Raw genomic sequence first — 15,931 nt, 5'->3', positions numbered from 1 at the left:
TCACTAATCTTTTTCTCTTCACATATTTATAGAAGCTTTTGCAGTCAGGTTTTATGTTCCCTGCAAGCTTCCTCTCGTACTCTATTTTCTCCCTCTTAATTAAACCCTTAGTCTTCCTCTCTTGAATTCTAAATTTCTCCCAGTCCTCAGGTTTGTTGCTTTTTCTAGCCAATTTATATGCCTCTTCCTTGGCTTTAACTCTATCCTTAATTTCCCTTGTTAGCCACGGTTGAGCCACCTTCCCTGTTTTATTTTTACTCCAGACAGGGATGTACAATTGCTGAAGTTCATCCATGTGATCTTTAAATGTTTGCCATTGCTTATCCACCGTCAACCCTTTAAGTATCCTTTGCCAATCTATTCTAGCCAATTCACGCTTCATACCGTCGAAGTTACCTTTCCTTAAGTTCAGGACCCTAGTTTGCGAATTAACTGTGTCACTCTCCATCTTAATAAAGAATTCTACCGTATTATGGTCACTCTTCCCTAAGGGGCCTCGCACAACAAGATTGCTAATTAGTCTCTTCTCATTACACATCACCCAGTCTGGGATGGCCTGCTTTCTAGTTGGTTCCTCGACGTATTGGTCTGGAAAATAATCCCTAATACATTCCAGGAAATCCTCTTCCACCGTATTGCTACCAGTTTGGTTTGTCCAATCAATATGTAGATGAAAGTCGCCCATGATAACTGCTGTACCTTTAATGCACACATCACTTATTTCTTGTTTGATGCTGTCCCCAACCTCACTACTACTGTTTGGTGGTCTGTACACAACTCCCATTAGTGTTTTGTGCCCTTTGGAATTCCGCAGTTCCACCCATACCTATTCCACATCATCCAGGCTAATGTCCCTCCTTACTATTGCATTAATTTCCTCTTTAACCAGCAACGCCACCCCGCCTCATTTTCCTCTTTGCCTATCCTTCCTAAATGTTGAATACCCCTAGATGTTGAGTTCCCAGCCTTGGTCACCCTGGAGCCATGTCTCCGTGATGCCAATTACAACACATCCGTTAACTACTGTCTACGCAGTTAATTTGTCTACCTTATTCCAATTACTCCTCGCATTGAGGCACAGAGCCTTCAGGCTTGTCTTTTTAACACACTTCACCCCTTTAGAATTTTGCTTTAACGTGGCCCTTTTTGTTTTTTGCCTTGGGTTTATCTGCCCTCCACTTTTACTATTCTCCTTTCTATCTTTTGCTTCTGCCCCTATTTTACTTCCCTCTGTTTCCCTGCATAGGTTCCCATCCCACTGCCACAATATTTTAACCCCTCCCCAACAGCACTAGCAAACAGTCCCCCTAGGACATTGGTTCCGGTCCTGCCCAGGTGCAGACCGTCCTGTTTGTAACTTCATGCTGTAACTTCAGCGGAAACCCTTGAGATATCACTGGAATTTGTGATCGATCTCTTTAGGGGTTCGGAAACGAAGTTCACAGATTTTTTTCCTATGAATTAGCCTTGGGATTTCTATCTGTTTTTTAACATGACTACAGGTGGGAGGGAACACGAGGAAAATACAAATTCTCCTTATCTCCTCACTGGTCCTTTTGCTAATTATCTTAAGTCTATGTCCTCTCATTACCAACCCTCCTGCTCGTGGAAACAGTTTCTCCTTATTTACTCTATCAAAACCCTTCAAAATTTTGAAAACCTCGATCAAATCTCCCTTTAATCTTCTCTGTTCGAAGGAGAACAATCCCAGCTTCTCCAGTCTCGCCACATAACTGAAGTCCTTCCTCCCGAGTATAATTCTGGTAAATCTCCTCTGCACCCCTCTCCAAGGCCTTGATATCCTTCCTAAATTGTGGTGCCCAGAATTGGACACAATGCCCCAGCTGGGGCCTAACCACTGATTTATAAAGGTTCAGCATAACTTCCTTGCTTTTGTACTTTATGACTCTATTAATAAAGCCAAGGACGCCATATGCTTTTTTAATTGCTTTATCAACTTATCCTGCCACCTTCAAATATGTGTCCATGTGAAACTCCAGATCTTTCTGTTCCTTGACCCACTTTTTAGTTTATATTACCTCTCCTCATTCTTTTACCCAAAATATCTGTTTAAATTAATGGTTGAAAAATTGAGCAGGCTCCTTTACTGACACGTGCTTCTTCTCACCAGATTTTCCAATACTTACTGCGCTGGGTGCTGCGATGGGAAATCTACCCCATCGTGCTATCCTGGCCATATCACACAGGTTCATCCCACAATACATCATTAATGTAGTGCTTTACTAATATTCACTGTTAAAACTAGTAGCACATCTGAAATGGGCTTGGGTATTCACATTGCACTTCCCAACTTCACAAAACTGCCTGCAATATGACACAATCTGTGCTTGGGCAGTTCAACTGGGAGAAACCAAAGGATTAACTGCAGGTAATTCTTACAATGGTGTTTATGAGACAAAGGGAGGGAGAGGCAAAGAGAGAGTCTCCATGGAGATTAGGATTGAGCTAGGACTTGTTGGGCAAACATAAAGAGTGCTCCAAACTGCATTTTATCTGTGTTATGATAAACCTGACCTTGTAATGGTGATGTCACTGTGTGAAACAATGTGCTATTCCCCAGCACTATCAGTACAGATGAGTGCCAGGAAATTGATACTGTGGATGGATAAATACCCAACCCTTCTTTGTAACCACCAGGAAAACAGATGCCTATAATAATAGAAATCATCACAAAACCAGATAACAACACACTCACGCATACACATCTACACACATACGTGCATGCACACACAAACATAGATGTTCACACACGCCTGCATACACACATGCGCACATGCACACACTCAAACATACACACCCACAGGATCAGACAGTACTGGCCATCATGGGAAGGGCATCATTGAGGCCGTGGCCACTGGAGGGATCGATGATGAGGTTATCCACATACCTAATTCTTCTTCACCCTCATGCCTCAATCTCTGCTGACTCACAAGCTGCTGAAGGTGTAAGCAGGCACTTCTTACTATCTCCTCTCCCCTGACCACAATCCAACCCTTGTCCCTTTTTCATTTCAGATACCCAAGAGCTAGAACTTTCTCAGTCAATGGAGGAAGAGGAAGAAGACAGTGCAGATGAAGAAGACAGTGAAGATGAAGCAACACCATCGCTTGATCTTACACTCTCAGCCACCAGCTCAGACACTGACACTATGTCTACTTTAGAGGCTAGAATAGAGGAGGGATCTGCATGTGGTAAGACACCGGGCACAAGTGTACAGGAGCCAGGGTGAGGGGAAAGGATAGCACAGATGCCAGGTCACTAGAGGGTAAGGTTGCACACTAGTTCTGCTGCAAAGGACACAAATGAGGACTTCGATGGGCCAGGCTACAGAAGAAGGCTGATGGGTGTACATAACCAAATACTTGGTGCACTGGAAAGCCTGCTAGAAAGCCTGCGCTCAATGTAAAGGGCACTCAATGTAAAGGAATGTGGAGGAGATCAGCACCAACTTGGCACAGGGCTTTGCGCAGAGCTTGGAGCCCAAACTTTCCAGCCTGGAATGGGTGGTCACCTCCATCAGCTCACCTGTGGAACCCACCATGATGCAGGGTCTGTTGGCCAATGTCACAGCTTCCACTAGAGCACAAGCAGCTTACATCAGAGATCTCAGTGCCGCAGTGGAAGCTCAGACTGCTGCCATCATTGGTCTGGGCACCACTGTTCAAAGAGGCTAATAGGGCATCACAGCTGTCAATCAATCAGTTCTCTAACAGATTACTTGGATTGCTGAGGCATCGCCCAGGAGAGTAGCAGTGGCTCCATGGAGCAAGATCCTGTTTTCTTCTTTAAGTGGGGCAGCATTCCTGCTCCCATTCCTACCATTCTCTCAGTGCCCTGTCAGCCAGCCAGCCCAGACTGCTGCAGCCCAGGCTGCAATGGAGTAGTCTGAAGCCGGGCCTTCCAAGGCCATGTACCGTCTCCTCAATTGGAGGTCAGCAGCCTTCCACCAGCCATGCTCCAGCCACTGGGGAAGCACCTTATAGGTGCACTAGGAGAGGCAAAGGCACACGGAAAAGGCACTAATGGAATGCACAAGGGTGAGTTTACTTTTCTATGCATTAAGTCATTATTGAATTTATAAAATTAGATTAGAATGTTCATTTTCTGGTGGGTTGTATTTTTATGTTGTCAGAAAGTGAACAATGTGATGGTCAGTGATAGAGGAAAGGTAAGGTGTGCTTGAGATTACTGGTATCGCTCATTAATTATTTACAGTTACATGGATAGACTGGAGAACAACAACAGCAACTTGTATTTATATAGCGCCTTTAACATAGTGAAATGTCCCAAGGCGCTTCACCAGAGTATTATGAGATAAAAAGATATGAGAAGCTGGAGTTGTTATCCTTAGAACAGAGAAGGCTAAGAGGAGATTTGATAGAGGTGTTTAAAAGGTACTTGGATGGGCACTTAAAGTGTCGTAACCTGCAGGGTTACGGACCTAGAGCTGGTAAGTGGGATTAGACTGGATAACCTCTTGTTGGCTGGCGCAGATACGATGGTAAGTACTGCAAGGAATCAAATACAGTCAGGGTGATCCCCTGGACTAGTTTCAATCACCTGGATGGGTCGGAGAGGAATTTTCCCAGATTTTTTTTCCCCAATTGGCGTGGGTTTTTATCTGTTTTTTGCCTCTCCCAGGAGGTCACATGCTCCAGTTGGGGTGGAATGTAGAATGTTTTAGTGTAAGGGGTGTTGCAGTGTGGGGTAGACTGGTTGGGCTGGATGCTCTTTATCTTTCTGTCAGTGTTCTTTGTTCATAGGTTTATATGTAACCTTCAGGGCTGCTGACCGAGGGCCGTGCGGACATGATGGGCCAAAATGGCCTCCTTCTGCGCTGTAAATTTCAATGTTTCTATATGAGGAAAGAGTGGGGCAGTGGGACTAACTGGATTGCTCTTTGAAAGAGCCAGTGCAGATGCCATGGCCTGGATGGCCTCCTTCTGTGCTGTAGTATTCTATGATTCTATGACCTCTTTCGTGAAGGGAGTGGAATCCCTTTCCATTCATGAAAATGGCCGAGTTCACGTGAGACGCACTCAAGGCGATATGCGTGCAGTCAATTGCTCCCTGCACCATGGCGAAGCCTGCAATCCATGAAAACCATCGTGCTCGCTCCACCTGCTTGCCTCTGGCAGGAGGAAATAAAATGAAGCTGTCTCTCTGCGTATAGAGAGTCTCATTGACCACCCGAATGCATCAGTGTACTGCAAATTGCGAGATTGCTTATATCTCCAGCAGCAGCCTGGAAGGAGTCAGAAGCATAAAAGTTAAGAGCTACGGCCACCTTGTTAGTTACAGGCAATGCGGTCCTTTCCCTACTTTGAGGTTGCAGCCGTGGCTGTAGCAGTTGGCAGATTTCAGTCACGACCATAGATTTCAAGAAGACATAGACGGGCTGGTGAAAAAGTGTGAGGTGATAGGAAGAATAAGTTGAGACAATACATGCTAAATGGTCCAATTTTAAAGTGGGTGCAAAAACAGAGAGACCTGGGGATGTTTATGCACAAGTCTTTGAAGGTGGCAGGACAGGTTAACAAAGCAGTTAATAAATCATATGGGATCCTGGGCTTTATAAATAGAGGCATAGAGTACAAAAGCTAGGAAGTTATGCTAAACCTATATAAAACTCTAGTTCGGCTCCAATTCTGGGCATCACACTTTAGGAAGGATGTGAAGGGTTCGGATACAGAAGAGATTTACTAGAATGGTTTCAGGGATGAGGGATTACAGTTACGTGGATAGACTGGAGAATAACGACAGCAACTTGAATATATATAGCACCTTTAACGTAATGAAATATCCCAAGGCGCTTCACAGGAGTATTATGAGATAAAAAGATATGAGAAGCTGGAGTTGTTATCCTTAGAATAGAGAAGGCTAAGAGGAGATTTGATCGAGGTGTTTAAAATCATGAAGGATTTAGATCGAGTAAATAAAGAGAATCTGTTTCCAAAGACTAAAATGGTGATAACCAGGGCACACAGATTTAAGGTGAAGGAGAAAAAACTTTTTGTGGTACATAATCAATGATTTAGATTTGAATATAGGGAGTATGATTAAGAAGTTTGCAGATGGCACTAAAATTGGCTGTGTGGTTGGTAAGGAAGAGGAAAGTCATGAACTGGAGGATATCATTCTACTGGTCAGGTGGGCAGAGCAGTGGCAAATGGAATTTGATTCAGAGACATGTGAGGTGATGCACTTTGTGAGATTTAATAAGGAAAGGGTATGCACATTAAGCGGTAGGCCACTTAATAGTGCAGATAAACAAAGGGACCTTGGAGTGCTTGTCCATAGATCCCTGAAAGCAGCAGACCGGGTGGATAAGGTGGTTAAGAAGGCATATGGAATTCTTGCCTTTATTGGCCCAGGCATAGAATACAAGAGCAGGGAGGTTATGCTTAAATTGTACAATACTCTGGTTAGGCCAGAGCTGGAGGAAGGATGTGATTGCACTAGAGAGGGTGCAGAGGAGATTTACTAGGATGCTGTCTGGAATGGAGAATCTTAGCTATGAGGACAGATTGGATAGACTGGGTTTGTTCTCATTGGAACAGAGGAGGTTGAGAGAAGACCTCATTGAGGTGTACAACATTTTGGATATAGTGAATAGCAATGGTCTATTTCCATTAGTGGAGGGGTCAATTATGAGGGGGCATAGTTTTAAGGTGGTTGGTGCAAGGTCCAGAGGGGATTTGAGGGGGGCTTCTTCACGCAGAGGGTGTGGGGGTCTGGAACTCACTGCCTGGAAGGGTAGTGGATGCAGAAACCCTCACCACATTTAAAAGGTGCTTGGATGGGAACTTAAAGCCTAGGGCTGGTAATTGGGATTAGACTAGATAACCTCTTGTTGGCTGACGTAAGTACTGCAGGGAATCGAATACGGCCAAGGTGATATCCTGGATTAGTTTCGATTACCTGGATGGATCAGAGAGGAATTTTCCCAGATTTTTTTTCCCCCCATACTGGCATGGGTTTTTATCTGGTTTTTGCCTCTCCCAGGAGGTTACATGGCTCCAATTGGGATGGAATGTAGAATGTTTCAGTGTAAGGGGTGTCGCAGTTGTATGTGGCAGACTGATTGGGCTGGGTACTCTTTACCTTTCTGCCATTGTTCATTGTTCATAGGTTTATATGTAACCTTCAGGGCTGCTAACCGAGGGCCATGTGGCTCTTTGTTGGCTGGTGCGGACACGCTGGGCTAAAATGGCCTCCTTCTGCGCTGTAAATTTCAATGTTTCTATATGAGGAAAGAGTGGGGCTGTGGGACTAACTGGATTTCTCTTTGAAAGAGCCAGCGCAGATTCGATGATCTGAATGGCCTCCTTCTGTGCTGTAGTATTCTATGATTCTATGACCTCTTTCATGAAGCAAAAACGTCTCAAGCATTGGTCCTCGCTGAAGTTGAGGTAAGAGAATTGCTTCCGAGAAAACTTCGGAGGATATGGCTTCCTGCTGAGAGCCCTTCTCCTCCTCCTCCCTCTGCCAGCAGCTTGTCCTGGTATCTTCATTCTCCCAGTCATGCTCAATGCCCAGAGAAAGGCCTACCTCCTCGGTGGGGCCAGCCCGACAACCTCCTCGGTGGGACCCCGCCCGACAACCTCCTCAGTGGGGCCAGCCCGACAACCTCCTCGGTGGGGCCCTGCCCGACAACCTCCTCGGTGGGGCCAGCCCGACAACCTCCTCGGTGGGGCCAGCCCGACAACCTCCTCGGTGGGGCCAGACGGCCCGACAACCTCCTCGGTGGGGCCCCGCCCGACAACCTCCTCGGTGGGGCCCCGCCCGACAACCTCCTCGGTGGGGCCCCGCCCGACAACCTCCTCGGTGGGGCCCCGCCCGACAAACTCCTCGGTGGGGCCACACGGCCCGACAACCTCCTCGGTGGGGCCCCGCCCGACAACCTCCTCGGTGGGGCCCCGCCCGACAAACTCCTCGGTGGGGCCACACGGCCCGACAACCTCCTCGGTGGGGCCCCGCCCGACAACCTCCTCGGTGGGGCCAGACGGCCCGACAACCTCCTCGGTGGGGCCCCGCCCGACAACCTCCTCGGCGGGGCCCCGCCCGACAACCTCCTCGGTGGGGCCCCGCCCGACAACCTCCTCGGTGGGGCCAGACGGCCCGACAACCTCCTCGGTGGGGCCCCGCCCGACAACCTCCTCGGTGGGGCCAGACGGCCAGACAACCTCCTCGGTGGGGCCAGACGGCCCGACAACCTCCTCGGTGGGGCCCCGCCCGACAACCTCCTTGGTGGGGCCCCGCCCGACAACCTCCTCGGTGGGGCCAGACGGCCCGACAATCTCCTCGGTGGGGCCCCGCCCGACAACCTCCTCGGTGGGGCCAGACGGCCCGACAACCTCCTCGGTGGGGCCAGACGGCCCGACAACCTCCTCGGTGGGGCCCTGCCCGACAACCTCCTCGGTGGGGCCAGACGGCCCGACAACCTCCTCGGTGGGGCCAGACGGCCCGACAACCTCCTCGGTGGGGCCAGACGGCCCGACAACCTCCTCGGTGGGGCCAGACGACCCGACAACCTCCTCGGTGGGGCCCTGCCCGACAACCTCCTCGGTGGGCCCCGCCCGACAACCTCCTCGGTGGGGCCCTGCCCGACAACCTCCTCGGTGGGGCCCCGCCCGACAACCTCCTCGGTGGGGCCAGACGGCCCGACAACATCCTCGGTGGGGCCAGACGGCCCGAACAGCTCCTTGGCGAGAATCCCCCTTTCCCCCCCCCCCTTTCTGATGTTCCGAAATCCGTAAATACCTGAACCTGGGCTCGTGTGTTTCCGGATTTGTGACGTCAGGAACAAATTGAAAGTCCAGAAAAGCCTGGTCTCGGTCCCGAGGATTCTGGATTTTAAGCACTGCATCTGTACTTGCAAAGAGCATTTAGGAACATAGAACACAATAAAATGAGGTCACCTCACTTGATATTCATATTTTCATTTATTATTTTGTAATGCATCCTCCTGTCGACAATACCATCCATCGTTAAAGTCTGTTACAGTTACTTGTTTCAAATTACCTAAGTGTATATTCATTTTAGGTTTACAAGCAATTTGTGAACTAGACCAGCGAATCCTTAGGGAGTGATTTCAGAGTAATGACATGGCCTTTCACATTGTGTAACTGCCATTAATATAAAGGAAAAATAAATGAGATGGTGTTTGTAGGAACTGAAGAAGTGTCCTTCCCCAGTTAAGATTCTGGCCTTACCAGATCCCAAATGACAGTAGCTTCTTAAAGGAAAAGTTGAGAACAGTTTCAAAAATTCTTATTGCGAATCTCAGCTTGTTATCTGCCAGTTCCAAATGTAAAAATTGTTTTTACTGTAACTACTTTTAATGATTAAATCCTCAAGCTTAAAATTCATCCTGAATATCAACAATAACAAGCTGCACCTGTATAGCAGCTTTTCAGGTAATAACAGTCCCAAAGCACTTGACAACATTGAAAGTAACCAGGCACCAATAGAGATAGGAGAAGGGTTAGGGGAGGAAACACTGAGATGATTAAAAATATATATTTTGAGACCTTTGAAGCAGGGGAGAAAGTTAGCAAGTTGGACGGATTTAGGGAGAGAATTTTATTATTACAGCCATTAAATCATCCTTATGCTAATGCTCAAAGCATTCTGGCAATCGAAAACAACATGGAAGCACGTAATGCCAAGTCCAGCACTCTCCTTGTGTGATTCTAAGCCATACATATCAGGAAGGTGCAAGGTTCAGTCAATGGTCTGAGTTAGGTGCTCTCAAGCAAGGTGACAACAGGGAGCTGACAACTGAATTCAACACCCCTTAGCTAGGGAGGGACTCTATTCTTGATTGCTCTCCTGTTGCATTTATGGCTGTCATACGAGTACAGGATTGGGCACAGCAGTAAAACACGGGCCAGGATTTTCCTTGGAGTTGCTCCCGCTCTGCTGCGGTAACTTTGGCGAAAGTGTGATGGAAACTGTTTACACACATAAACATGGTTTCTGCTGCATTGCCGTTAAAGCTATGGCAGCGGAGACGGAGTAGGTTCAAGCAAATTCTCGGCCCTAATTAGAAGTCTGTCATCCATCGAGTAGAATTATTCCCAACACTCAGTAGCCCATTTGCATCATGAGTCATTGTCAGCTGAGAATGAAAGCAGGTGGGCGATTCATCATCTTATTTCCAGGGTTAGACAGGAGTTAAGAATGGATAAATAATGGCCCTGAAATTCCGGTCGGAGGCTTCTTTCAAACAAACGCCTGCGACCAGAGAATTTTTACGAATTTACCTGGTGGTCCCGGAGGCACCTGCTAATCCGCTGGGGAGGCCTTCTCTTCCCACACTGCGGAGCGCGCTCCCGTCCTCGAGGTTCAGACACAGAAGGTGCAGTCACATGTGACTGCTCAACCAATCAGTATTCCACAGCATTCTCATTAATAACAAGTTCTCATTGCTATTAATGTGAGAAAAAAAAACAAACACACTGAACACCATAATAAAAAATAAAAAATACACCTCACGTAATTAAAATTAATTAAAATTAAAGTTAAAAAATATCAGAAAAAAATATATTTTTCCGATTTAAAAAAGTTTTTTTAATTCAGGTTTAAAATAAACTTACCGTAGTAGGCAGGGTTTTTAAACAATGAAATGTGTTTTTAAAATTTTATTTTATTATGTTTTTATATGCTTTAAAACTCTTACACCTGTAAAAGTAGGCTATGCGCCTGCTTTTAACAGGCGCAAGAGTTTTCAGGACATCCGCTGGGTAAGAGATGGGTAAATACCGCAATCTTGCCCTTGCGAATGTCCTGGCTGTGGAAAAACGGAGGATCTGACAAGCTGGAGCTTGACAGATCGGAAAAGCCGGTTTTCAGCGCGTGCGCTGAAAACCAGCTTTTGCGATGCCTTCACGGGTCCGTATACATTCCGTACAGACCTGGGGAGGCCGGGATTTCGAGTCTACTATTTATTTTAGGTAAGAGGCAGAAGTATAGTACACTTAATGGAAGGAGTTTCAGCCCAATTTAAAAATTGGCATTGAATGAAGGTTTGGCAAGCAGGTACAGGGAGGGGAATGGTACATGAAAGACTGTTATTCTAGAATGAGTACCCTGGTGTAGTACAGTAGTTGGTATAAGTATTTATTCGTGTGCCGTCCAAGTGTGTGAATTGTATTGTCTGAGTGTGCACAAGAATGCAGTAAATCGGCGAGAAGAGAGCACAGCAGAACAAGAGATTGTGGAGGGAGTTTGCTCTCAATTACAAATAGCCACAGTATTGTATACAGTCGGACTCACTTTTTAGACTTTCAATTCGTGTACTAAACCGTGTATCATGTTTACATTTTTAGATATCATATAGTACATGTTTGTGCAAATGTTGCTCAATGTGTTAGTTCCTAGATGTTTTGAGTATCCAGGGCAAACAAACTTTGAGGAAGTGTATCCAGCTATATTCGCTCAAACTTGAGGAACAGAGGGAGACACTCCATTATATAATGGAGAAGAGGGGTTCTAGAGTACACCTTCCAAGAAGAAATCAACCCACAAGTAGATAGAAAGACAGGGGATAAGGACAGTAACCGAATGACAATCTATCAAGGTGGAAGAGGTGTAGGGAGGAAGTGTAGAGGTCTCCTGAGGCACTGGCTTAGCAAATAAGTTTTCAATACTGGAAACTTGTTCCAAGGATGATGTATCAGGGAGAGCAGCCACGAGTAATGCCTCAGCACTATTGAAAAAATAGTTGCTCAAGGAAGGAGAACCAGTGGAGTGTAAGTTTCAACAGTGAGAGGAATAATCAATCACTTCCTTAATTGTAAATCTGAGTTCCAAACTGTATGTTGACTCCCAGGTGCTAGGGTAAGAATGAAGCAAGTGCAAAAGAAGCTCCTGAAGTACTTTTGAATATGATGGGGGCGGGGGGGGAGGGGGGGTGGGGAGTGGGGCGGAGACAAACTCATGGTTCATATTGCAACCGACAACATAGGGAAGAATAGGATTCAGGCCTGCAAAAATGAGTTCCAGCAATTAGGAAGTAGATTCAGAAGCAGGACCTCAAATGTAATTGTTATGTATGGAGAAAGAGTCAGACTGAACACTATGAGCTCAAAGTAATGTGTGACCTTAGTCTTTTATTGCAGGTCTCCAGAGTGCCTCTCCAACCTGTGAGGCTTCCTTAAATACCTGTGCTCCCAAGGGATTATAGGATCCCTTGGGACTCCAGGGGATGAGCCCTCTGGTGGCTGTACAGAGTAAATACAAGTTTACATATATAACAACACTCCCCCCCCAAAAGTCAATAGTGTAACTATTTACAATGTAAGTCGATCTGGGGCCCTTCTTGCTCTGGTTGATCGTCTCGGTGTGAAAGTTGGTATTGTTGAATCATTTGTTGGTCCGTCGCTGGGCTGCTCTGCAGCTGGCCTTGCTGGGCTGCCTGGTGTGTTGGGTCCTGTCGGGCTGCTGTGGATGATGGGTTCTGCTTCGTGGTCAACCATGGTGCTGGCTGCCACTGGTGTGAATGTTGGGAGATCAAAAAAGGTAGGGTCCAAGGTGGGTTGCTCAGGATAGTCCGTGAGTCTGAGTTTGATTTGGTCCAAGTGTTTCCGGTGAATGGGTCCATTTGAAAGTTTGACCTGAAACACCCTGCTTCCCTCTTTGGCCGGGAAGCCACTTGGGACCTTGTCCATAATTCAAATACAAATACAGGATCATTGAGTTCAATCTCGCGTGACGCTATCATAGTATGTACTTTGTTGAAGCCACCTGCTCTCTACCTGTTCGTGAAGATCAGGGTGAACTAACGAGAGCCTTGTCTTAAGTGCTATGTTCATGAGCAGTTCAGCAGGTGGGATCCCAGTGAGTAAGTGGGGTCTCGTACGATAGCTAAGCAGGACTCGGGATAGGTGAGTCTGCAGCGAGCCTTCAGTTACCCTCTTCAAGCCTTGCTTGATGGGTTACACTGCTCTCTCTGCCTGACCATTGGACGCTGGTTTAAACGGAGCAGATGTGATATATTTGATGCCGTTACGGGTCATGAATTCTTTGAACTCGGCACTGGTAAAACATGGACCGTTGTCACTCACCAGAACATCGGGTAGGCCGTGTGTGGCAAACATGGCCCGCAGGCTTTCAGTCGTGGCAGCAGACGTGCTAGCTGACATTATCTCACATTCAACCCACTTGGAGTACGCATCTACAACCACAAGGAACATTTTACCCAAGAACGGGCCTGCATATTTGACGTGTACCCAAGACTACAGTTTGGAGGGCCAAGACCATAAACTTAGCGGCGCCTCCCTGGGTACATTGCTTAACTGCGATCATGTATTACATCTGTGAACACAGGACTCTAAGTCCGCATCGATACCTGGCCACCACACGTGGGATCTGGCTATTGCTTTCAATATTACGATGCCTGGGTGGATGCTGTGGAGGTCATTGATGAAGGTGTCTCTGCCCTTCTTGGGAACCACTACATGAGGCAGTCTGTCCGTATAGGCATTTCATCTTTGTGCCACTGGAACGGCTTTATCTTTTCCTGCATTTCCACTGGGACACTGGACCAGCTCCCGTGAAGCACACAACTTTTGACTCGGGATAATAAGAGGTCCTGGCTCGTCCAGGTTTTGATCTGACGGGGAGTGGCGGGTGATTGCTCACTCTCAAATGCTTCCATAACCATGGCTAAATCTGCGGGCTATGCCATTTCCACTCCCATGGTGGGCAATGGCATTCTACTGAGAGCATCGGCGCAGTTTTCTGTGCCTGGCGTGTGGCGGATGGCGTAGTTGTATCCGGACAATGTGAGCGCCCATCTCTGGATGCAGACCGATGCGTTGGTCTTTATCCCTTTACTCTCGGAAAACAGGGATATGAGTGGCTTATGGTCAGTTTCCAATTCGAATTTTAGCCCAAACAGGTATTGATGCATTTTCTTTACCCCATAGACACACGCTAACGCTTCTTTCTCAATCATGCTGTAGGCTCTCTCAGCCTTAGACAGACTCCTGGATGCATAAACAACTGGTTGCAGTTTCCCGAAATCATTGGCTTCTTGCAATACACACCCGACGCCATATGACGACGCATCAGATGCTAGTATCAAACGCTTAGATGGATCATACAACACAAGCAATTTCTTTGAGCATAACAATTTTCTCGCTTTACAAAGGCATTTTCTTGGCTTTTGCCCCAAACCCATTCGTCCCTTTTTCATAGTAAGACATGCAGTGGTTCTAACAGTGTACTGAGACCTGGTAAGTAGTTATCAAAGTAGTTCAGGAGTCCCAGAAACGACCGCAGCTCCGTCACGTTCTGTGGCCTCGGGGTGTTCTTGATAGCCTCCATCATTGCATTGGTGGGCCTGATGCCGTCCGCCGCAATCCTTCTTCCCAAAAACTTAACTTCAGGCGCCAGGAATATGCACTTCGAGCGTTTTAACCTGAGCCTCATGCAGTTGAGTCGACTAAGAACCTTCTCCAGGTTCTGCAGATGCTCAGCTGTGTTCCGACCTGTGACCAAGATGTCGTCCTGGGAGACCACGGTGTGCGGGACCGACTTCAGTAAACTTTCCATGTTTCTCTGGAATATCACCGCCGCCGATCGGATTCCAAACATGCATCTGTTATAAATAGAAAGACCTTTGTGCGTGTTGATGCAGGTGAGGCCCTTCGATGATTCCTCCAATTCCTGCGTTCTGTATTTGAAGTCAGATCCAGCTTCATGAACATCTTTCCTCCTTGTAAAGAGATTGTCGGTCTTTGGTAGTGGGTATTGGTCCTGCAGGGATAAACGATTGATAGTTACTTTGTAATCGCCACAGATTCTGACGGTGCCGTCTCCCTTGAGGACAGGAACGATCGGACTGGCCCACTCGTTGAACTCGATCAGTGAAATGATGCCCTCTCGTTGCAGCCGGTCTAGCTCGATCTCTAGCCTTTCTCTCATCATGTACGGTACGGCTCTCGCCTTGTGATGGATGGGTCGCGCCCCCAGAATTAGGTGGATCTTCACTTTTGCTCCTTGGAATTTCCCAATGCCTGGTTTGAACAGCGAAGGGAACTTGTTTAAGACCTGGGCACACAAAGTGTTGTTAGCGGGCGATAGCGCTCGGACATCATCCCAGTTCCAGCGCATCTTTGCCAGCCAGCTCCTGCCGAGCAGCATGGGACCATCGCCCGGTACCACCCAGAGTGGTAGCTTGTGCACTGCTCCATCGTAGGAGACCTTTACGGTAGCACTGCCAAATACGGGAATCAGTTCTTTTGTGTAAGTTCTTAGTTTCGTACGAATTGGAGTTAAGACTGGTCTTGAGGCCTTGTTGCACCGCAGTCTTTCGAAAGTCTTTTTGCCCATGATAGACTGGCTTGTGCCCATGTCCAGTTCCATTGACACCGGGAGTCCATTTAGTTCAACACTCAACATTATCGGGGGACAATTCATGGTGAATGTGTGCACCCCATGTACCTCTGCCTCCTCGGTCTGAGGCTCTGGTTCATCATGATCCTCCGTGGATCTGACCTCCTCTGCAACATGGTGGTTTGCAGGTTTAACAGGAATAGCAGCTCGCCTGCACATACGTTGGAGGTGTCCCATTGTTCCACAGCCCTTGCAAACATACCCTTTGCATTCATCACCCTTGATGGTGGACTCTGAGACATCTGTGGATGTGCAGCTGCAGGCATGTATGACCTGCCCTGTACATTGCGATTCTAAAACAACATCACTTTGTTCACAGTACTTGTAGCAGCACTTGTGTGCTTAGAGATTTGCTTAGTATTGTCACTGTTGGCAATGAACGCCTGGGCTATCGCTATAGCCTTACTCAAGGTTGGGATCTCTGCAGACAAAAGTTTGTGAAGGTTGGTTTCATGGGCAATGCCAAGGATGATAAATTCTCTGAGCATGTGCTCCAAATGTCCTT

General features: G+C 47.2%; 1 protein-coding gene across 3 annotated transcripts in view; it reads right to left on the bottom strand.

Moving 5' to 3' along the window:
* Positions 1–15,931, bottom strand: part of zfpm2a (zinc finger protein, FOG family member 2a) — a 1,363,132-nt gene that overhangs the window by 685,005 nt on the left and 662,196 nt on the right. The window lies entirely within an intron of this gene.

The sequence above is a fragment of the Pristiophorus japonicus genome, chromosome 1, assembly GCF_044704955.1.
Source record: "Pristiophorus japonicus isolate sPriJap1 chromosome 1, sPriJap1.hap1, whole genome shotgun sequence".
Lineage (NCBI taxonomy): Eukaryota > Metazoa > Chordata > Chondrichthyes > Pristiophoridae > Pristiophorus > Pristiophorus japonicus.
This window is presented reverse-complemented; position numbering and strand designations above follow the sequence as displayed.